Consider the following 23669-nt stretch of genomic DNA (forward strand, 5'->3'; position numbering starts at 1 on the left):
TACAACTCATTTGGACAGCAGCCTCCCATATAATGTACTGTTCCAACCCATGCTTCTCACTAGGAAACAATCTTACTCAGAAATAAATTACCTGCTAAGCTACACTGCTATAATATCTCCTTTTGATAATAATTCTTTAAGCCCATTATTAAAAAAGACATCAAACTCTAAAACCCTTCTCTTAAAGTAAAGTAATAATGAAGAGATTTATAACCCTAGCCTCAAAACAAACCAAAGTAACAGGGAATCTAAGCAACAACATAAACACTTCCAGGATAGATGGTTCTCTCAGGTTTTTTTTACTAATTTTTCCTCTTAGCACAGATTTGTTTCCAGAAATCTTTGGCAGAATGAGCACAACGCTAGAATGAATCTTTGTAGGAAAACATCCTGTTAATGTTCTGAGACTCTTTAGCACAGCCCCAACACTGGATTCCCTATGTTCCAGAGGAACAAAAAATGGCAATACTGGGTGAAACCCAACCAGACTTCAACTCGTCATTTATTTGCTAATGACAATTTCCAATCAAAAGGAATACATTGGGAATTCAGTTCAGTAATGTTGCCAGGAAGGTGAACTTTTCAAATACACACAAATAATTATTGCTTTGTTACATGAAATATTGCTTGGGAGCTCAAACTCCCATGTCTAGAATCCCAAATTCCAAATATTTCAGATGAAGGCATTCATTGGAGACTTGCACATCTGGTGCTGTACACAACAGAGTGATGCTGGAAATTAGAGAAATTCATCTGTAATTTGTGTAGCTAAGAAGTTTATGGTTTATTAATAAGACATCAAACTTGAGCTAACACAACGATAAAAGACGATCTCTTCTCAAAACTGAAATTCTAATGGGTTTTTCAGAGTGTCACAGTTTTAAAGAGTTTTTTAAAATACTGCATCAAGTAAACAACAAGAAAAACTGTGAGTTTGTTCTTGCATATCTCTCCTCTTCATTTGAGGAACTTAGGGCAGTAGGTCCACTGCTGCATCTAGTACAGTCCCCTGTACCCTTAGGGAAGAGACACTTCCTATAAGCTACTCGGAATAAATTCCCATATGTCAGGGTAAATCAGACAGGTTTTCTAAAACCTTGGTTCTTCTGAGCAGTCCCTTTGGCAAAAATATTGGAATATATTGTCTCCAGACAGAGTCCCCTGGCAATGCAAAGCAGTGACAACCCATCCCTGAGATTAATCTTCCTAGTGCAGTCTAAGTAAAACTGACCACTGCTGTTATGGATGGATTCCTAACAGATACTAGATTTGATGGAAGATACTCCAAGGTACATAATGGTACCATAATGGTCACCGAATATCTGTTGATCTCTGGGGGGGAAAAAAAAAAATCCCACGTCTTCACAGAGAATGGCTGAAATCTTGAACAACTGCAATGGTAAAACAAAATGCCATAAGCTAGAAGGTACCTTGTACCTATGGATGGGTTGGATGTGGCTGCGAGTCAAAAGACTTGAAGCAAGACCCATCAAACAGATGGAAGGAATAGCAGTAAACTGTTAACTGGTAAAGGCATGTGGATGACAGAGATAGAATTATCAATTTAGAAGAAAACAAGAATATCTGAGAACAGCATCTAAAAACAATGCTGTAAAAATAGCAGCAGTAACTGCAGTACCACTTGTTTGGCACATACTAAGAAAACAGGCAGACTTCACCCACTGGCAAAGAAAACTCTATGTTATTCCAGTATGAAGACTGTTAAAAACAATATATTACAAACAACAAATAAAATGTTTTAAAATACAGCTGGTGATCTATGGCTTTTAGCTTCCAGGTGCTTCTATTTCTGAGGCTCCCTCAATCGAACAGCTCATAGTAAGTCTGGATTCCTTGCATGGCATTGCTGCCCATCTCTTTTTTTTTTAATTCATTTTATTGACCTGAGGCCAATTCCTTGCATTTAAACTAAAGACCTGCATTTATATATTAATAATACTCAGTGGACACGTGTTAATATGCACCTTTTAGCTTCAGCATTTCAAATGGTATATTTATTTCTATATTTCAATATGTTTCCATCTAAACATTGTTCTAGCTGTATTATTGACTTTTTATGAAATATATGAAAAATCATCAGAATTCCTAAATTAAATAAAACCATAATAATTATTTTCAGATACATTTAGTAAACCAGAACATGAGTTTTATGCAAGTTTCTATTCACAAAACTTTTAATCTGTGCTTGCCACAAAAATTTTCATGTTGTCTTGCTGCAGACAAGACCTTACTTTTTTGCAGCTGTTGGTAGTGTTGTGGAAAATTGTTCTTCAATATTTTTCATGCTCTTATTTGGTCTTTTGAGGGGTTTACCAATAATAATATAAGACATACTTCATACGCTTCATTATGCACAACAAAATACATTAAATTTCAGAAAGTATTTGCTTTTCAAAGGCTAAGCCTTATTATTTACAGCATAAATATTAGTGTTGTTGGACTGTATTTTAAATGAACTGCACCTATATTTCTTATAATAGTCCCTTTAGAACACTCTTCATGTTTTGAAAAAACATTCATATGAACTAACATTTCTGAAACTTGTATCAAAACAAATAAGAAAATGCCATTTTAATTTTGGGGAATGCACTTTAAAAAAAAAAGAAAGATCCAGTTTAAAGCCTTGCATTCCTAAACTGGGGAATCCATTTCTGTATTCCTGATGTCAGGTATGCAGAATGATGCTGCTTCCTGATTCTACTATGCGTTTATTTGGTACTGGTTTAACTTAATGTATTTTCCTGTGCATCCCCATGCAGTGGAAGCATGTGCAAGGTCATTCCACACCTGAAGTAAGGAGCAGTGATTTCTAAACCACAGAAAGCTCATCACTTGCAGCCACATTGGTATAATCTTTCTCTTGGTCTCTTAACTCGACCTCCTCCTGGCTGAGGAGGAGTTTGCTAAAACGTGCTCACCTGGAGCTCCTTGCCAAGCATGAGTTGCCTCAAAATTTTTCTCCATTTGTATATAATAATCCTTCCCAGTGTTTTCTTCAGTATGGTCCTCTATATTCAAAGATCAAAGTTAATATATTTAAGACACTTAAGCTGCTGTCAACTTTCATTGGAATAGACCTACAAGTTCAGAAATAATTAGTGCAGGGGAAAAAAGGGATGGACAGATAGCCATGGATGGACAGATATCACTCCAGAAATACATCTTAGGCTAAATTAAATTGAATTTCCCTGCATGTTTTCTCTTCCTGTTTTTAACTGACACAGGCACCTTCTAATGTTGGTGACAGAAAATTTTAATATTAGTGACTGTTTGAAAACTGGACAGTTGCCCAGGAAATGGATCTGTACTGTGTCACCATGTACAGCAATTACTCATTTTAGAACATAACTCTCCTAATCAAAGGGCACACAACATAATGAAGAAAAATTACCCCAGTCATTGTTATTTCAGAAGCACTAGTAGACGAAATGAGCTTGCAGTTAGTTATTGCACCATTAACCTCTGATCCTAAAGGAGATCTGTGGTCTTGAGCACATTAATGTCATTAAGTAGGTACATGATAGCTCTTTGCTAAGCACTCTTTTGCCTTGCCTAAGGATGCCACAACTAACCAAATGTCCGTTTTCTTTGCAAAACTGGGCAGGAGGTGTCCCAAAATAGCCTGCTGCAGTTTGGCTACGGCTGCCAGCGGGGTTGGGAGTGACGTCCAGTGGGCTGTAAGGGAGACCTGTAAATCTGTGGGCCACAACCTCCTGAGACCAAGGGATCCTTCAGAGTCCACATACCTTCCCAAAACTCACCCTAACATCACTCAGCACCCTCCAGAGGGATGGAAGGCTCGTAGATGCCAGATGGTCAAGATAAAGCATTTTTTGAAGATTTGGGATCAATAAAATACTACTGGCAATATTTAATTTTCACATATGGAGGCTTTTTATTATAGAAGAGTACATAAATGTTGTTTACAAAGAGTTTTCAATTGCAAAACCAAGGTGAAAATGAAAATATTAAGCCAAAAATCCTGTTCCAGTTTAAGTGAAAACGTTGAGAAAAACCCAACAATCTCTTCCTGGTTTGTGTCCAAAACTTCATCACATATTTAAATTGATTTTTTTTCTCATTCTAACAAATGTTAGAAAATCTGAATGAAAGAGCACACAGGATAGGGCATGAAAGCTGGGACATAAGGAGCCTGAAATCTGATTTCTCTTCTTTTCCAATGATGTGTTATTTGTTTTATTGTACTTTATTTCCACTGAGAAAAAATGTTTTAAATAGTTAACAAAAAGTATTCCTCCATTTTCACAAAACATATTTTTTCCTAGTTTGGATTTACGTGTAAATTTTAGTATTCTCACATGAATGTAATTCCTTTCAGTCATCTAAAATAATGTTAACTATTTTGTTAACTCCAAGAAATGTCAAAGAGAACATGTCCTGCTTTTTGCAGCTGGGTAATGAGCAAACCTCCAGCAAATGACAGCAGTGGAGGGATCCATAGTTCCTGCATAGTTAACACTTCCAATTAAACTGCATCACTAGCACAGAGTTAAATCTTCTTGCTTCAAAATTACCATTATATGTGAATGATACTGTCAAGAGTTCATATTTACTTGGAGTGATTGTGAAGTAAAAGTGCATTTTCAAGTCAGTGCCAATCCTAAATTTAGGTTCTGTAAGAATTATTTTTTTTACAAAAGCCAAAGGGAACAGAAATATTTACATAAAATTTATAAAAAGCAAACAAATACTGGTTAAATATTCTGATAGATTTTTCAAAGCTCTAGATTTCAATGCACTAATCAAGAGGAATTTAAAGAGATAAGGAAAGAAATACTAATATAAATGTTTATTTATATTTCAGTAGGCAGAGAAGTAAAAATTACAGTAAGAAATACTAGAAAATATTAGATTTTTAAAGTGTAATTTAAATAATTAATGATAATATTTATTGCACAGAATGGGTGAGAATTGTCTTTAAATTTACAGATTCCCTTAAGATTAGTTTTAAGTATATTCATGTAAATATATTCCTTTTTGGCTTGTGGTAAAAATAATAATACCATTTGCACCCAAATACATAAACCACCAATGTTATTCACTTGACAAACTGCACTCTATTGCTATCTATTATTCTCACAGAGAACATAAGGCCATATAGAGAGGGTCTGAAAAGCAATCACAAAAGGTATTGTAAAGCATATTTTTGACACCTTCTAGCCCAGTCTACACCTAAATGAGAGATTGGTGCCTCTTATGAATTAAACATAATTCTTGATTTATGTTCTGTTACCCTTGTATCAAAACTCATAGTTCCAGAGCAATGTCACCGAGAATTCATTTAATGATATTGATGATACACCTAACACAGAGAATACAAAGTAACGAGCAGTACAGAGCATGGCTTTATAAATCACTCCTACAGAGCATTAGGCAATAAATAACAAGCCATTAATTCACTCTAAATTATGCTAAAACATGAAAACTACTTGTGCAGCAAATTAAAAATACCTGCCATTTCTAGTAAAAGTGAGAAACTTCTGACCAAGAAATTTTATCAAATCACATCATATATACCAGACTTCAGATTAGCTGGGTTTTGATTAGACCTCCTTTGTTTAAAATAAGACATAGGAAAACAAAATAAATAAATAGCAGTTATGTCATCCTCGACACAGCCCAAGAACCCTGTGTGTCAAAACCCTTCCAGCACCTGCATTTTTGCATTGTCCACCTGCTTCTACAAGCCACTGACCTGATTGCACAGGCAACTACCCCAAAAACCAATAGTACTGTTGCAGCTCTTCAACTAAACATGAAGACCTAGGTCCTGAGAGTCCTTTCACTGTGAGTTATCAGCACCTTATCCCGTGAGAAGCTCTTGTGTACACCAATATTCACACTGCATTTCATCATCCTGCAATACCATCCTGTGCAACGTGATTTAACACAGCAGAATCTGGTCTAACAGAGGTTACGAAACATTTTCCTTAAGAAAATTAAAATTGGAGGGCAATGAATGATTAATTTACAAATCATTTGAAATTAAAGACTGTTAAGAGTTATGGTTGAGTGTCTTTGACAGTGAAACCAGATAATTTGTTTCTTCTGGTCTACTTTGTAGTATTTGGGGAAATTAAACTTCAGGTGTTGGCTTTTCTTCAATTACCCAGAGCTAGTTACGTATCTTTTGGTCTGTGACTGAGAAGTAGTAAAACAACCTCCAATTATGCTTTCTGATTACAGGTTTTTGAATCCTTTAGCAATCCAGTTTTGTATGCTGTACAATTTGTGAGGTAGCAACTATAGAGCTGGATTACTACCCTGTTTTGTAGGTCATGAGCAGTGTCATGCACGTAACAACACAAAAGAAGTTTGATTTCTTGGGAACTGAAGTACAGTCCTGACATCTGATCCCAACAGCGAAGCCCTCACAAAGTTGTGCACAAACATCTCTCCCTCCTTGTTGGATCTGCTAGTGACTGCAGAGGACATGAAGAGAGAAAAGTAATTGTGCTAAAAAGAGCAAGATTGTAAGGCTAAGAAATCTGGTTAATGGACCATGTACAGACCATGCTGGCTGAAGCCCAAATATCCCTCCTTCAGGATACTCAGCCTGACTAGTCAAAAAAAATGGAAAAAAGCAGTCTGATAATTTGTATGCTATTGCAGTCAGAGTGGCTATTTTATTCCTTCATAAGTCTATTAACACAAAGAACAAAATCTGATATTAAAAATGATGGTGAGAAAACTGAAGGCTGAGGCTAAGTGCAGAAGATGGACACTGTCCCCATTACATACATACGAAGAAAAAACTTTTTCATGATCACTTTTTATCTCATTTACCAAATAGTGCTTAAATAAAAAAAATACAGTCGCTTAAATTATTAGAGTAGGATCTGTCAAGCCTAGGTTTGGGCTCCCCTGAACTTTTTTGGCTCCTTTATCTCTGCTTGTCATCCCAGTAAAATCCAGTGATCTCCAGTACTGAGTTACCTCCTAACCTGACATTTTAATAGTGGAAATTTGAGGGTTGCCACAGGCATAGACATGTCAGTAAAACTAACCAAACATATCTCTGGAAGAATAATAAAATTGTCACTTAAGGGTTTCTACTTCTTCTAAATTTCTGTAAGCATGGTGCTCACTTTTTGCAAAACTCTTCCCAGGCCTGGTTTAACCTGCAGCCCTATGAGATTTACTCTCTCACCACAAGCTCGCTCCTCCTTTTTATTTCCCAGATTGTTTTTTTTCTGCTCCCACCCATTTTTGTATTTCCCAAAGTAATGCTAACAATATGCCAATGGCAAATACGGTAAACAGTTCTTTCTAACTATCCCATCTGGAATTCTGGAGCCCCTGGTGGTCTAGGGGGTAAAGGCGCCGCGCTATCACCGCGGAGACCCGGGTTCGATTCCCGGTCAGGGCCACTCCCGGGCAGGTGGGGCTCGTTAGCCCTTAAAGGCAACCCACCTACGTCCTAAGGACCTCACTGCCACCGTCCAAGCTCGCTTGGCCCCGGCAGATGAACCTTAGGATTAAAGGGTGGGCTCAGTTCCGCGCACACTGTGTCTCACCTAAAAAATCCAATGCGCAGGCTGGAAGGTGGAAAGACCTTCCCCGGATCTTCGCTCGCGAAGACTGGCCATTATTATTATCTGGAATTATATCTCCCATTTTAACTTCTCCTTTGAAAAGATACCACTTAGTCTAACATTGTTTGCATTATGATTTTAGAATGAGAACATAATTATACTCTGTGTGTATGAACCTCAAAGCTAAATTTTAGCTTCATAACTGTGCATCATTGCCAGGACACCAAAGACTATGCTACTCACTGTAGGTCTTTCTCTTGCTTTGTATTTCAACAGCCTCCAGCAGCCCTTTACACACTAACAGCTGCATAGTCACTTTTGCTCTTTAATTTGTTTTAGTGGTTGCGTGAGCAGATTGAGGTCAGCGCAATGCCCTCGAAATTCCTACTGAAAAACCACTGGTGTTACATATGTTAAATCTGAGATGTCCACAGCCCAGACTTTTCTGCATAACAAAACAAAAACAAAACAAAACAAAACAAAATCCTGAGTCTGACTCAGTTATCCAGCTTTGGCACAGGTTATTTTATACAAAACCAAAATGTTCCAAAGAAACACAGCAGCAGAAAGTTATCTCGTACACGACAAGCAAATACAAAGCAAAGCATCAGGATCCCAGTCTGTAGAGATCAGGTTCAACTGTAAATCACGACAAAATAAAGCTTTAAAATATAAAGATAAGTATAGACTTCTCATATGAACAATGACAGATCAAGCCATTACTATTTTTCTAGCTACCATCTCAGCTGTATTTCCTAATTCTAACAAAAACCCGAAATTAAGTACTGCCAGCAGCAAAAGTTACACTTATCATGTTTTGCCTTAGTAGTCCAGCAATAACTTCAGCTAAAGACAGCTATTCTTAGTTTGATATTAATTTGCTAGCATTACTGCTGATTTAACTTTGCTCTTACAGACTCTTTGAACCCTTAACTTCACACCCATGCAGCAGGCAGGCAGCTTCCCGCAGGCACATTCTCCATGTGTGCTGCCCAGCCCTGGCTGGAAGTGCTCTGGTCTTTGGCAAGTGCTCAGTGAGAGTGAATCTGCAGGAATGCACCGACATGAAAGGTATTATTACATTCCTATTTGTTATGCTAATTTTGTTAAGGGCTTGTTGGAATTTCATTATAAACCATATTTTCAAGGGGCTCATAAATCAACCATGAAATGTATTCTGCACTCACACTTTCACACACAGAGTAAGACCCAATGACATTATTTCAGATATTTAAAGAGAAAAAAAATAGGGTTTATTAAAATTCTATTTATTAACTTTTTAAATATAATCTGAAAATTTTAAGATGTTACTAAGCATGCTAAGTGGAGCAGTGCAAAGCTTCCAGCACCTGCAAACACTGAGCTTCACTTTATGACTTTGTTGCTCTCTGGAAATCCAAGGAAACTCATGAAAACTTTGTAAACTTAGTTTAATGTTCCTGTTTCAGCTGAGGTTTGTATCCTTCCCTTTCCCTCTGTCGCTGGGTGTTCAGTGCTCCTGAATCCGTCAGCCACACACAAAAACCTCCACACAGCTGAGAGCCACAAGACATGTGCCACAACCCTTGGAGTTCCAGGGCACACACAGCTCCAGGACTGGCTCTCAGGTCAAAGGGATCATTAATTGCTCTGTCCTGGCATTGGCACTCCTTCGTAGCTCCAGCTGGGAATTCACATTCCAAGTCACATTCTGCAGGAGAAAAGCCCTGCTGCTGAAAGTGAGACAAAACCCCTGCTTTGAAATCCAGCTTGACTACCTGTGAGGCAGAGACCTAGAGAAGTGAGTTGGCCATGCAAATTAACTACATTTACCGAACTAAACTACTGCAACTAAACTACCATTACTGAGCCATGTAACGGTCATCTATATCACATTACACAGCATCAGTCAACCCCAAACGTACTTGTTTGTGATTTTTAAAATTTATTGTTAATTTCTTGTCCTAGTCCATGGGGTTTGCTGCCAAAACTAATCCAGAGCTTTGAACACAGTCACAACCAGCAAACCTAGCCACTAGTCAGATCCCTGGGGGTGTTAGAAATCAACCACAGATAATATTCTTACAAATACAATTAAACATTCCTGATATATCCTAAATATTAGGAAGCATGAGATCTTTTTGATTTTTATTTCATTCAGCAAACACATACTAAAAATTTGTAGCCATAAAGAGTCCTCTTGAGATGCTTTGTTTTTGCATCACAACAAAGCATTAAAAGATCAACCCTGCAAAGCTTAACAACAAAAAAAAGGCCAAGTGCAATCTATATGCACTGAAACTAATTACTTTTATGACAATCTACTTATCCACCACATCAGTCTGGCAACCTAATGCGTGAACTCCCAGAGTCTTAGTGTCTACAGGTTGTGCCATATGGCACTGCAAATTTAGATTTAAATTTTTACTTCAGTATCACAACGGTCATGTCTTGAAAGGCACAAATAAATGTATTAATTGATAAATGAGAAATGCACTCATTTTTAGAAATTTGACATTAAATAATTTACACTTTTCTGAGACATGACTTGTGGGAACCTCAGTGCTCTGCCAGCATTATGAAATTTTTCACTATTGCTGCGTATATTGCTGCCACAGGAAAGCTACGAATGAAGCTTGTAAGAAGGAGAAAAGGCTGCAATGAATGTTATGTGCATTACTGGAAGGGAGGTTAAAAAAAAAAAAAAGAGGAATTATGGATGTTATGTTATGCTAGAGAAAAGGCTACACAAAGAGAAGTATTTGTTAAACCACATTTCATATTGCCTAGTAAAAGATACCAAAGTCCTTTGCACAAGGTGGATAAAATATAATGTATCCTCAATGTATTTCAGAACAAAGTGTCATCATGGACACCAGATCTATTTGCCCTCCCCCCACAAGAAGTAAAGCCAACATTCCTCATCTGTCATCATGGATAGTGGCTTATAGCACTAACCTAGTTGTTCCCAGCTGAGGGACACCTCACGTGGCTTTGAAAGAGAGAGGGGGATTGGAACACCATGTCCTCCCCTCCCCATGCAATCCACACTGCAGATCTCTTCTGGTGGAGGAGTCAGGAGCCACCATAGCACATTCGGTGCTTCCTGTCCAGATGGGCAGAGACCTCCTAGCAGCAACCGTCACAGCCAGCTTAAACTAGCAGGAGAGGGATGTGAACTATAGCCAACATTAGCTGACAGTGCAAAGAGCAACTCAGACACAGAGGTGTGTTTTCCATCCCTTTACTCACCTGACTCTGGGACTCTTGATGCTGAGAACAACCAGAAAAAAAAAAGACCCCATACAAGTTAAAGGCTCCACAGAGTAAGAAACTAATTTCTCAAAGCCATTGCGAGACACACCTTTCTTGAAGGAATGGCATTTCATCCTACTAAGTAACAGCAAAAGTCCAGCCTTTTGGAATCTTTTTTGAAACAAAAAAAGGCAACAATTTGTACATAGGTAATTGGAATGATGACCTAATTGCCCATACTATTTAAAACACAAAGCTCTGGCTAAGAACATTGGTGACCCCCAAACCAGTGCCAGCTCTGAGAGCAAAGGGACAGTAGCTCCAAAGCTGGGCACTTCACCCGAAGGAAAGGTCAGCTCTCCCTGGCAAGCAGGAAAATATCCGAACAGATTTCATGGCTTCTGGCAAAGCAAAGTGTCACAGCTGAAATATTTGCCCTTGCAGAAATCACGGTTGAAATTTTGCATGACTTTCAGCATGATTCAAGTGCCGCAAGGGGATCTGGTGCTATGTAGGGCACACGAGCCTGGGAGAGCAGCCGAGGAAGCCGAGCTCTAGATGCACCAGGGTGCCTCACAAAGTTTCCCAGGCATACAGATTCAGGCATGTGTAGTTTTCACAGCCTGATGAAGAGAGAGGGTCTCTCTGGAACTCCCAGAAGAGACACCAGCGACTGAACCAGCTGTGCTCCCCCATGTCTACCAATGAACAATGTCCTGAATCCAAGTTCAAGAGAAGTGGCCTGGATCATTTCAGTAAACCATGAATATTTGTGACCCTTTCCTCCAGCTTTTCAGTAATAGCCCAAAAGGCAAAGCAGCAAGGCTGGAAACAATTGATCTTCACTCACTGTCCACCTTGGTCCAAGATTGGTCCAAGGATCTTCCCTCACAGAAGGGGGCTTTTCCCACTTATGAGCCAAAAGCTTCCACTAAACCCTGGCACCACATAGCTTACAGCCAGAGGACAGAGTCAGAACAAACAAACCAACACCCAACAAAAAGGAAAAGTCTAGCAGATAGGCAAGAGGCAAGTTTTAATTCTTAACCCTTCCATGGGGCAGGACTCTATGTGTCTCTGTGGAGTTTAGGATGCCACACCATGTTGTAGTCAGCAGAGAGCTGGACTCCATCTTCTCCTAGCCCGGAATGGCTCTGGGGAGAACCACCTCCAGTATTTCAGCTTTCTCCATCCACTTCCTAAATCTTACATCATGCAACTTAATGAGCCACAGCCCAGACAAAACATGTGCCTCCACTTCTAAACCCAAATTCAATCCTGCAGATGCAGATCAGGTATTTCTGAGCCACAGTCACTGGCACATCATGCTGTGACAGGGTTTACAAACTTAGCCTGTATGACAGCAGAGACCAAGCTTGGAGCAGGTATTCCCCACGCACCTGAAATGGTGTTGGAAACCATGAAGTAGAAACGTGTGATGACCCCTACCCAACAAGCTCAGTTCCCTCAGGAAAGGAACTCCTTCTGGGGCTGGAAGCTGCAGGGCTAGCTAAATTCTTCCATTTGCTAAGCTGTAAATCTCCATACTACCTTCTCCCAGACCAGAGAAGTACTATCCATTTAACATTATATTTAGATTTGGTTTTGCTTCAGTACAGACAGTTACTTTAAAATTAGCAAACTGAAAAATTCCTAATGCTAATTGATATTATTTATAGAGGACAAACTCTACTGGTTTTTTAGAGAACAAACCTTTCTAATAATTGTACAGATGCATTACTCTCAAATACTATCAGATTTAAATATTTAAATACACTTCAAATAATTTTTTGTTTATTTGGTTTTTTTTGTTGTTGTTGTTTTGTTTTTAAAGTTCATTATCTTGTGGAGATGTTATTTTCCTTTGTAATTTTGGTAATTTGACAAATTCTGGGGAAGTTTCCCACCACTTCACATTCTGTCACAGCATCTTCAAGCCACATTTGCAGCTCTTCCATCATATTTTGTGTAAAGAAAAACTTTTAGCTCATCATTGCAGCAGCTGCTAATGAAGATCTCTAGGCTTTCTTCTGACTGATAAAGAGAGAATGGCAAAAATTTTAAGTACTTATTAAACTGTGCTAAATCAATGGTGATTTACACAGCATTTCTATAGGAGTACACAGCACATCCACTTTAATATCAAGTGAGTTAATTGTTATCAATGATACTACAGTGGAAGGCAAATGAATTCTTAATGACAAGGAACTTCACATGTTACAAAAATAGAAGCTAACTAGGAACCTCTTTGCTGCATTTTTCATATGACATCATTAGTAACTACTACATTGAAAAAACTAAAGGGAAAACAGGAGTATTTTAAAGACTTTTATATACCAATCAATTTTACAAAACATAATAGGATAAGGAAAAAGGTGTAAATTTTTTAACATTCATTTTCTCTCTCTCTCTCTATATATAGAAAATTATTTAAACAGATGTTAGATTAATTAAAAAGTTATCATCAAAGAATTCAGAGTTATTTTTTTAGCCACTGAGTACAAGAGGGGGGACTCTATGGGTGTCCTGGTCTCACTTGTACAACCTCTTTTGTTTGACTTGTAGGTTTTAATGTGCATCATAACATCTCTCATCCAGCAGTAGGAAATTCTCTGGGGAACACTTGCAGAAAATAGGACATTGAGTCCATAATTAAAGTAATCTCTTCCCAGGCAGATGCTTCAGTTGGCTCTGTTATCACATATTACAAAAGGCATCTTGAGGCCTATAAAATGTGTGGCAAATGGCTTTGGAGATGAGGAACAGTAATTTTTCATCTAATTTTGATCCATAGACATGTAAGTACTGTATTGCCACTTTTTGGTACAAAGCCAAATAACTATTGTGGTTGTTGAAATAAGCTTGGCAGTAACCAAAATTAAAGAGTACTCCAGCTTTTATCCTCAGTCGGTAAAGCCTTTTTCTAACCATCTTTGCACTTAGCAAATAAGCATGTCATCTCAAATATGTGAGTTAATGCCTACATCTGGATTTAGAAGAAAGGCTTTATGCAGCTTAACTCACCATACATATTCTCTCTCTATTTGAGTGTTAAAACCATCGTTCAAATTATGGCCCTGACATCTTCACTGCTTTGCCAAACTGTCTGTGATATTAATTGGGAGCATTTCTAGTGTTTATCTTTTGTATTTTGGGATGTTTAGGACATTACTCTTTGAATATATAAGTAGGTTCTGCAAAGTAATTTGCTCGTATCAATTATAATCCTTTGCATAAACACTAATGCTGATAGGAGCTGGCTGAATTTATGGGGCACGTTTTTAGTTCCTGACTGCAACTGACATGTTGAATGTGGGCAAAATTTTACCTCAGACTACTGAAGTACTGAAAATAAAGACAAAGAGATTAACCTTGTTTCATTATTCATTTCTTCAAACTTGCTATTTTAAACTCTTCTCTACTTGGGCGAGATTGCTGGAGAGCTGCTTACTCTTTAAGACTCTAAAAATGCATTTTTCACAGAAAATGGCTCAAGTGCAATGTACATTACTACTTGAGCTAAAGAGCTTATGCTGATCTAAGATGGATATTTGGAAGGCTATAACTGAAAATGTTTATTTGTTACATTTCTAATAAGAACCCAAAGATCCAAGCCACTCCAAAGCGATAAAGAAAACAATGCCATCTTAGGAAAACCCTAAATGTTACACTGGCATCGTACCTGTAGAATATGTAGTGAGAACAGCTCTTAATCAGAAACAAGAGCCAGAAAACGGCATTTGAATTACTTCAATAATTTGCTTTTAATCTCAACTTTATTATTATTTGAATTAGTGTAGGATCTCCAAGCCTTCTCCTAGGCAATAATTCTTCTGTATCGCAACAGAATGGAACAGAACCTTCACTGAGAGCTGCTGTGATGATGACCATGTCATGACAACATCATTATGGTATCTGCCATTACAACATCTCTATGTCATCATTAGAAAAGCAGGTGCCATCCTGATACCTGTCTGAGGCTTCTGCTGCCATCACTGAGGTGCTGCCCACCAGGAACCGCTGAGCAGTCGATGTGCAATAGCTGGCTGGAACAACATCTCCTGCTGTGGTGTTGTCTCTGCCCCAAACAGCTCACAGGCCCACAGATATGTCACAGCCACACGGTCTAAGTAATCACACCTGGTAAGAAGTTATTCGGGAATGCCTTTCATTTTTCCATAAGTCAAACAGTGCAAGACATTGGAGAAAAATGGAGAGAGCTATTAAAAATTTCTGTTTTAATCCTCTCTAATGTCAAGAATGGAATAAAAACAAAGCAAGGAAATCATTACTAACTATTTCATTCACCTCTCTATATTTTCTCTTTTACCTGCCAAACAGTAATTGTTAGAAACCTCTGCAAGTTTTAGAGTTCTCTCGACCTCAGAGGTCTTTGGTTCTGGAAAACTAGTGTTCATGAGCATCTAGACCACAATATGATCACACACAGACCACTGCATATATACAATTTTTGCATGAAAAATTGACATCAAAAGAATTAATTGTCACCTGTGAATACTGTAAAAAAAAATCAAGTAAAGACAAATACTATCAATTATTAGCACAACTCCATTCTGATGACATTTGTATAATGTGTATACTGAGGTTACTGAAGGATTATTACATCTGAATGTTTATTTGGTAATGTTTTATATATAATACTACTGTAATATTTTTAAATTTTTAATTATAAGCAGATTGAACTATATTCCACTTTATACCCAAAGACAAGAATTACCTAAATATTAATAATAGATTTGAGTTTCCCAAACTGAGAAGGAAGGGATACACCCTATTTTTAAGTATAGTTTAAAACAATAATTATAAGAGATGTTTTAGAGCTCACTCTGTCAAGCTAGTTTGAATTCATGGTCATCTTGAATACTCAAATCCAAATTTTTCAAGTGTGAGAGCAGCAAAAGCTGATCTAATGTTTATTATATCTTCAAGTACAAGGTTTCTTTCTTTTTAATTTCTAAACTTTTGCTAGAACTTGCTGTGAAGAGACCACTGTAGTATAGACAGAGGGAGAATTTTTTAAAATTTTTTTTATTTTACTGGATCTTCACGTTCATCATACCCAAGTTTTCACATTATATATACATATACATGAAGTCTTGCTGAATATTAATGCATGCCTTCATAATACTGCATATAATATGTATATCAGTCTATTAAGGTTCATCCAAACAAACAATGTGAGAAAAGAAACTTAACGTTTGTGAACTGAGAATATGAACAGAACATCCTTCTATGTCCTTGCCTGTGTACATGGACAAACCAAAATTTCAAACAAGCAATCTGAAGGCATGAATTTTAAAAAATACAAAAAGTGTTGTCTGTTCCTTTGATGACAGCATGAACACGCATGATTGCTCTGCTGGATCAAGGCCAGTGCTCAGCATCCCACAGTACTGAGCTCTTCACCAAGTTATTTAGTAATAGTCCCTTGCCAGAAGTCAAGTATTTCCTAAGTATACAGACAGTGCACTTATCTCAAACTCATTCTGCACTGGGCACATTATCTGCTTGAGAGATGGCACTGAAATGGTCGGGCTCTATCAGTCAACCGGTGAGACATTCCAGAGGTACAAAGGGCTTCCATGCAGACGTGGTTGTCCGCAGTCCTGAAATTTAGCTTCCTGAAACATCTCTTACAATTGACCTTTACCTTTGCCTGTTTTTATGCACTATATGTTTACCTGTATAGAATGGTTTTATGTGTGTTTAGTGCTCACTCTTTCTATAACTAACATTTTCGAAAGAGTTCACCAAAACTGTTTCATGCCTATCTTATTAAGCATATTTCTTCTGGGACATAATTTTGAAAGGTTTTTTATCGATCAATTATTAGTAGCCAAAAGACAAAGATTTCATTCAATTTCTCTGGTACAGAAGAAAACCTCTTAGCGGAAACAAAGTGTTTGGAGTGCATGTAATATATTCTGTACACTAGTCAGGTTTTCAAAATTAAGCCACCTTGAGAAAAAGGGGAGACAAAGCAACTCTTCAAATGAAACGAAGATTTATGCTGTTGATGAACTAAAATATGTTCTGAAAAATAACCTTGAGGTTAGATTGGAGAGATGTTTCTTTCTGATTTCAAGAGAGACTTTTAAATAACTACTGATAATTGAGCCACGGATTGTGGATTGATGGTCTCATGCACAAAAATAATGGGAACATGGTGCAGAAAGGGAAGAAAGTAAAATCTAATCTCTGCTTCTAGAATTGCCAAATGAACATTTGTAAGAAGGGAAGTAATTCCCACCATGACCGTTTTATTATTTAGATTATTTATTATTATTTTACTGTTTAGATAATACCAGTAGAAAACTACTGAATTTCATTTTATTTCATGCAGGAGGTGTCAGAATCCTACATGGAACCACAAAAAATTCTTAATAGAGTAGCCAAAGGCTACATTGAGCTACCTTCTGCTATCATATAAGTACATGATATAATAAATTTGCATCACACAAAGAAAAGAAACCATCCTAATACTGTATAATCTTGCAGTTTCTATTCTGGCATTACACAGTGTTGATTGAAGTTACATTCTATGCTTTTTGCTCACCTTTGGAATTAAGTTCAACTAACACCAACAGAATTTTCATATGCTTTTACTTTATGTTCACATACCATTCTTTCTGGCTTTGTTGGTTGTGCTTTTGTTACATCTACTACACAGCATGAGGGGCCTAAAATATCAAGTGGCCAGTTGTCAGCAAACTTGGAGAAAAGGTTAAAAACTGAGCAATCCTCTCATTAAAGTAAGCCTTTAGTAGGTGTATCAGTCTACTAAGAGAATATTAGACAGTAGATTTTACCTCCAAGGAAAAAGGAAAACAGCTGCAAGATTTTATGAACTTTACAAAGTTGCCATTTTTATTCATACCCTTCAACAGATTCAACTGTTGAACAGCCCACTCACTGGAAATTCTTGACACAGAAAAAGCTACTGAATGCTGAGGGTGGTGGGGATGAAAAATTCAGTTTCATGGCTTGGTACAGGGTGCTTTTGTTTAGGCAGCTGAGTCTATCTGGGTGGGATTCAAATTCAGGTTTCAAAAATCTTGAAAAATGTGCCAATATAAAGATCTGTATGTGAGCTAGGTAGAGAGTAATCCATCTTGGTCAGTGGAGATCTAGGGCTAAAGTCAGCTGCCTAAATGTATTACTTGGAATGTCCTAAAGAAACTAGTAGAGATATAGAGACATTCTGGACCTGCAGGTACCTCAGTTTGTGCTACCATCTTCTGTTAACAAGGTTTCTGTAAATACCCATAATTCCTCATTGGTCATCTTTGTTTGCTTTACATAAAATAGAGAAAACTCAGACAAAACTAACAGACCAGTTAAATCTAATTCTGCACAGTCAGATGAGTCTTTGCCGTTTGGGGTTATACTTAGAGGAGCCACAATGATTCCATGCATAGTGTTTGCATTTCACTGGAAAATTAACAAACACAGAAGATGAAGGAGGTAATCTGGGCACCACATCAAAATAGGACAGGAGAACAGAGCCAAGATCTGAATCAAATATTGGCTCATGATTTTCAGAATATTACTCATAATGCTGATTGACAGCACAACAATGCCTCTACCCAGGGAAGTGGAAAACCAGGCAAAGGAGTAATTTTATCTTCATAGTTCCACTAGATTGACACACCAACAAGGAACAATTATTGATTGCTTTTTTTTTTTTTTTCCACAAGGCATAAGTTATAAGCAATATGGAAATATAAAAATGGCTGCAACACTGGGCTAACGCCAGAACTACCCTGACTGTAAAAAAGGACTATGTCTTATTTGGAGTTGCCTGCACATCCCTTGACTAAGAGCCCACACCAAAATCACAGAGAGTGGTGTGAAATATCCTGCTTTACCCTTATCTTGCTGTAAAGAGGAGGAAAAGAAGTGCAGCACTTATCTGAAGCAGGGAGCTGCTGCTTCACAGAACCCCGAAGTCAAGGCTGTCTGTACATTAATGTTTTCATATGTTCAACTTACTGCACAGATTAAAAATCATAGCAGCAAGTAGGATACTATGGACAACACTGTATTTCAGGGTACAATTATATGACATCATGAGAACATGAGGGAGAAAAACTTATATGACAATATAATTAAGAATTGGTTGATTATATATAAATGCAAGGGACCTAAGGGACCTCATTTCTGATATTTACTATTTTCTGTTTACTTTTATGTTAGTATCTGTGTGTATTATCATTGTGAATAGAGTAAACATAATTGTGTACTTAATCTTGAAGATTATCCTCTGTATTTCTGTCAAAGAATTCAAAAAATACAGTTAATAGTTTGTCTTAAATGACAGATTAACCAAGTGGTTTACCAGGGGAATGTGATTCCTTCAGGCATATATATAGCCCTTTCCCACCCTGGCTAGAGGACTAATATAGCAAACATGTAATCTTCTTGGATGTTTATTCAATATTTCCATACTTATTATCATAGGTTTTCTATAAATGCTTTAAATAGGTAACCAAGTCTCTCAAACACAGTCTTTATGTTCGGTAGTGTTTGTACAACATGATATTTCGAGTTCATACATTAACACCATTGCCAAGTCTTGAAACAGGCTTAAACACATAGGCATGAAAAGACCAGTTCTGGAACAGGGTACTTCAAACTTTCCAGAAAGGAGATGTAACTTTAGGTTCTTATGGGAAAAGGCATACCCTCACTGAAAAACACATCTCCTTCCTTGAAAATTTCTTCCAAGTTTCGTTCAATAGTTCAGCTGTCTGCTTCAGCATTCAGTCCCAAACATTTTCCAGCAGCTATGCTGAGAACCTGGTTGCTCCTGCCTCAGGAGAAGTGATGTGCCAATGCCCTGCCTCGGCCACCACAGTCCTCTTACCTCTGTCTCCACAGGGGGACACACCACTACAGCTATTCCTGTTCCCTTTTAGCCATTTGCACCATCAGCTGTGCTAATTAGGTGTCACATAATATATGATTAGGCCTTTTAGCACTTTCAAAGACTTCTCAGTGTACAGAATATTAAGATCAGTTGTGATGGGTCACATCCCTTACATGGGTTATTAGACATTGTCTACAGACTCAGGCAGAGAGCTTTACAGAAGTCCAGTCCACTGTTAATGAAAGCTATAGTGAATACAAGTATAGAATCAGTTGTAATTATTAGACACCTGTTCAAAGACTAAAAAAAAGGACTATATAAGAGAAATACTTATTTTTCTAGGTAATTTCTGTAGTCACCAATTCTATTTAATACAATAACTGGAATTTCTGCAATAAACCATGCTGCTCATCAAAACACAATATGCTTTTGCTATTTAGGTCAGCTTTATGACTTTTGCAAACTAGTAAGTTAAGCCATCTATAAAACAACAGGCTTAAGAACCTAAGATACAGCCCAGTGTGCCACCCTGCTTAACAGCCATTATTATCCCCGCTGACAGGCTGAGCTTTAACTAGGTTAGTGTGAGCTTAGAGCAGAAATCACAAACTGCATAACCTAGCTAAAGGATTATGAAGAGAATGTCTTACAAATTTGCACACAATCAGAGAAATTGTTAGTGTAAAGGAGGGCCTACTATTTTGTGGTGGTAAAGAGCATTTATATATCCTGGTAATTTGCTTAGGAGGCCCTGATGTTCAACACCTCTTTAAGAGAGTCCAAAGTTATTGCTAAGACAACTATTCTGCAATAAATGATATATTTTAGTTTTTATTTCCTCAACTCAGCTGGAAGTATGTATGGTGAAAATATCCTAAAGGATTACACCAAGCTGTACTACAGGGACACCAGCAGCATTCAGTGTTTCTCTTATAAGTGAATTTCTGAATATTTATTTAGTAGCCATACTAAACTTTGGGGAAAACAAACTACCAGAAAACAGAGTGAAAATAAGTTTGCACATGATTAGTGTAAAAAAAAAAGGCTATTGTCTCCAGCCACCTTTCTCCCATGGAGCACAAGGCTCTACATCACCCCTACATCATGTCCTGGTGAAACTTGGGGGAAGGCTTGCTGAGTGGAACACTGAGCCAAGGAAAGATGCCTGGCTCCATCAGGTAACTTTACATTCAGATCCAACAGTGGCACAGCACTGTGTGCAATGGAAAGAACTGGACTACATTCAACTGCAGAGGAACACTCCAGTGGGGCAGGAAAGAAACTGAGTGCTGTGCTGCCACGCTGGTGTATGAGCTATGAATCCCAATTTGCTGTGCCCCTGCATCTCACATACCCAGAAATAAGCCCATCTTCCTTGCAGGAGTCCCCTCCAGAACTGTGGCCTGCATCCCTCCCCACAGCATTCTCACTTCCCCTCATCCCAGCAGATGGAAGCTTTGCTAGCCCTTCTTTCCTGCAACAGCAGCAGTACTTCATGTGTCTCTCACTGGCTGTTTTGGGTAACTAAACATGGCCCAGAGCCATCCTCCTTAGCCACGACTGAGAAATGTAGGCTGGGCTGGTAACTGGAAACTGACACATTTATGCCAAGAGTATTTCTGGCAGTTTATAGACAAATTGTTGTAGCAGGCAGGACTGTTGGGGGAATGTCCAAATTTACTAGTATAAATGGTATACCTGGCTACTGATTTTTATGAAACTTATTATCTTGAGATCTCAACTCCTTTGTCATCAACTCCTTTGAGATCTCAACTCCTTTGTTTTCGTGGTACCAATGGCTACAAGAGCTACAAGGAAGGATAGACTGACATCATCACCACACAAATCTTGCTTCTTAGGGATTCAGTCTTTTTCAGGACTGAGCTCTAGAGGAGCACACCAAAAGGCACAGATGAAGTGAAAGGGAATTTTCCCCATGATGCCTATAGGGTTATGACTTCTCTGTGTCACGTCCATGGAATTCCACTGTTTCAGTGGAAGCCAGAACAGGTCAATAGTGTGTGCAGTAAATAAAAACTAGCTGTGCATTGACCTGTGAGAGATTTGCCTAATGACCTTTGTCCAGTTCCTCATAGGAATCATCCAGGGAGAGATACCAACAGTGCCAAAATCGCATGCCAAGGCTAGTGCTAATTAATAACCTTATTATCCATCCCCAGAGAGGTCAAAGACTAATGAGCTACTCTGAATTACAGACATATTGGCAACAAACAGCACAGGAAGCTCTTACCTATACTGCACTGTTGCCAGAGTCTATAAATTTAGGTACCTTTTGTAAATACTTTTAATTTATACAAAGTTAAACTTAAATTAAAATTAATTCAATTTAACATAGTAAATTTTATATATATTAAATTTAAACTACATATTAAGTTTTAAGTGTTAAAATATCTTGTTTAGTATTTCCTATAAAGGGAGACAAACAAGGTAGAGCGAATTCACTGAAACTCCTGAAGTTAGAGAACTGGATAAAGCAGGCAGACTAACACTGCACCACAAAAATAGCCTTGTTTACTGCAACTTGTGATTTACTTAGCAGGGGAAACACCAGCTGGGGCAAGAAAGTGTGGACAGCAGAAGAAAAACTGAGGAGGAGGATTAGAGGTAAAACATATTTCTCCTCCTTGTATTTCCTTCAACTGATGATCATGTTTACTTAGTAGTCCTGCAGCAAAGTGTGATCCTGGAGTAAACAGCAACTTCAGAGAAGCTGAGCCTTCAACTCACATCTGAATTTGTTCTATGGGAAACCAAACTGATATAACTGCATCATTTTGCTCATCCTCAAAGACAAAGCAGTATCACCATGGAGTATCCTTACACCATGGTGTGAGGCATTCTGAAAAGCCATGAGATTGACACTCACATGGGCTGGGGACCCTGGGAGCAGCTGTGGTGCTGGGCTCCTCAGTGCAGGATCAGACCTCTCAGCCCTGCCAGTTTTATGTTTATATTCATAATGCAAATTACATAGTCAAGAATAAATTCTGATTTCTGCTATGTATGTCCAGTACACTGCAGCACAGCTAAGGACTTTACTAACATAGTGCAAACACCACGCTTTTTGAAGGGGTGCTAATGCAGAAGAGGTGGATTATGATTTATACAAACAGGGAATTACAAATTGGATTTCCAAAACTTCAGTGCTAATCTAACTCTCTTTCCACTGAAGACAACGTTGAACCTTCCATGGATTTCAAGATAGGCAAGCACAGATTGCCTTTGAAAGTACCCCTTTAATTTCACTGAAATGGGAATCAGCAGCCATAGTAGTATTTGTATTTCTGTAGAGCATATGTCAGTTCTTATTCAACAATGGCAACTATGAACAAAAAAACCCAATACAAAACCACCAAAAAACCCCCAAACAGTCATAGAAAAGTGAATGACTGTTTATAAACTGACCTCAAAACTCACAGTGGAGGGCCACATCTCATAAACAAACACATTCGCAGTCACTGAGCAAGTTAGAACCCACAGTTCGACAATTATTCCTTGAATAGCAGGGAAACCAAAAAATTTTACAAAGTAAAGGAGTAGGAATAAGTACGCAGACAAGATGTACAGGCAGTTCAAGGAACAAATTTTAACTGCTTCAACTTGATCAACAAAGGAAACTATTTTTAGAAAGGAATTAAAGGAAATATCAAATTCACAGATTTTCCACAGAAAAAAGCCATAGTTGACAGATTTCCTCAAGGTATATACAACTGTTACATATGCAACAAATAAATTCTCAGAATTTAGTTACCACTCATTAAAGCTAATTTTTTCCCCAGTTTACTATTAAATGTTTAGAAGAAAAGACTAGAAATAAAACTGTCTTGAGATTGTCATCACAGCTAATGAATAATATATCCTGACAAAATAGGCCAAAAAAAAGTGCATTATGTGGGTAAAGGGAAATATCAAAGACACAGGTAAATCAATCAAAAGGTACTGTGCTC

The 23669-nt window shown here is 37.9% G+C and overlaps 1 protein-coding gene across 2 annotated transcripts in view; it reads right to left on the reverse strand.

The window, feature by feature from the left end:
* The window catches only part of RELN (reelin), a 283103-nt gene that overhangs the window by 178346 nt on the left and 81088 nt on the right, over window positions 1-23669 (reverse strand). The window lies entirely within an intron of this gene.

Source organism: Myiozetetes cayanensis, unplaced genomic scaffold, assembly GCF_022539395.1.
Source record: "Myiozetetes cayanensis isolate MyiCay16 unplaced genomic scaffold, myiCay2020 scf3, whole genome shotgun sequence".
In the NCBI taxonomy this organism is placed as follows: Eukaryota; Metazoa; Chordata; class Aves; order Passeriformes; family Tyrannidae; genus Myiozetetes; species Myiozetetes cayanensis.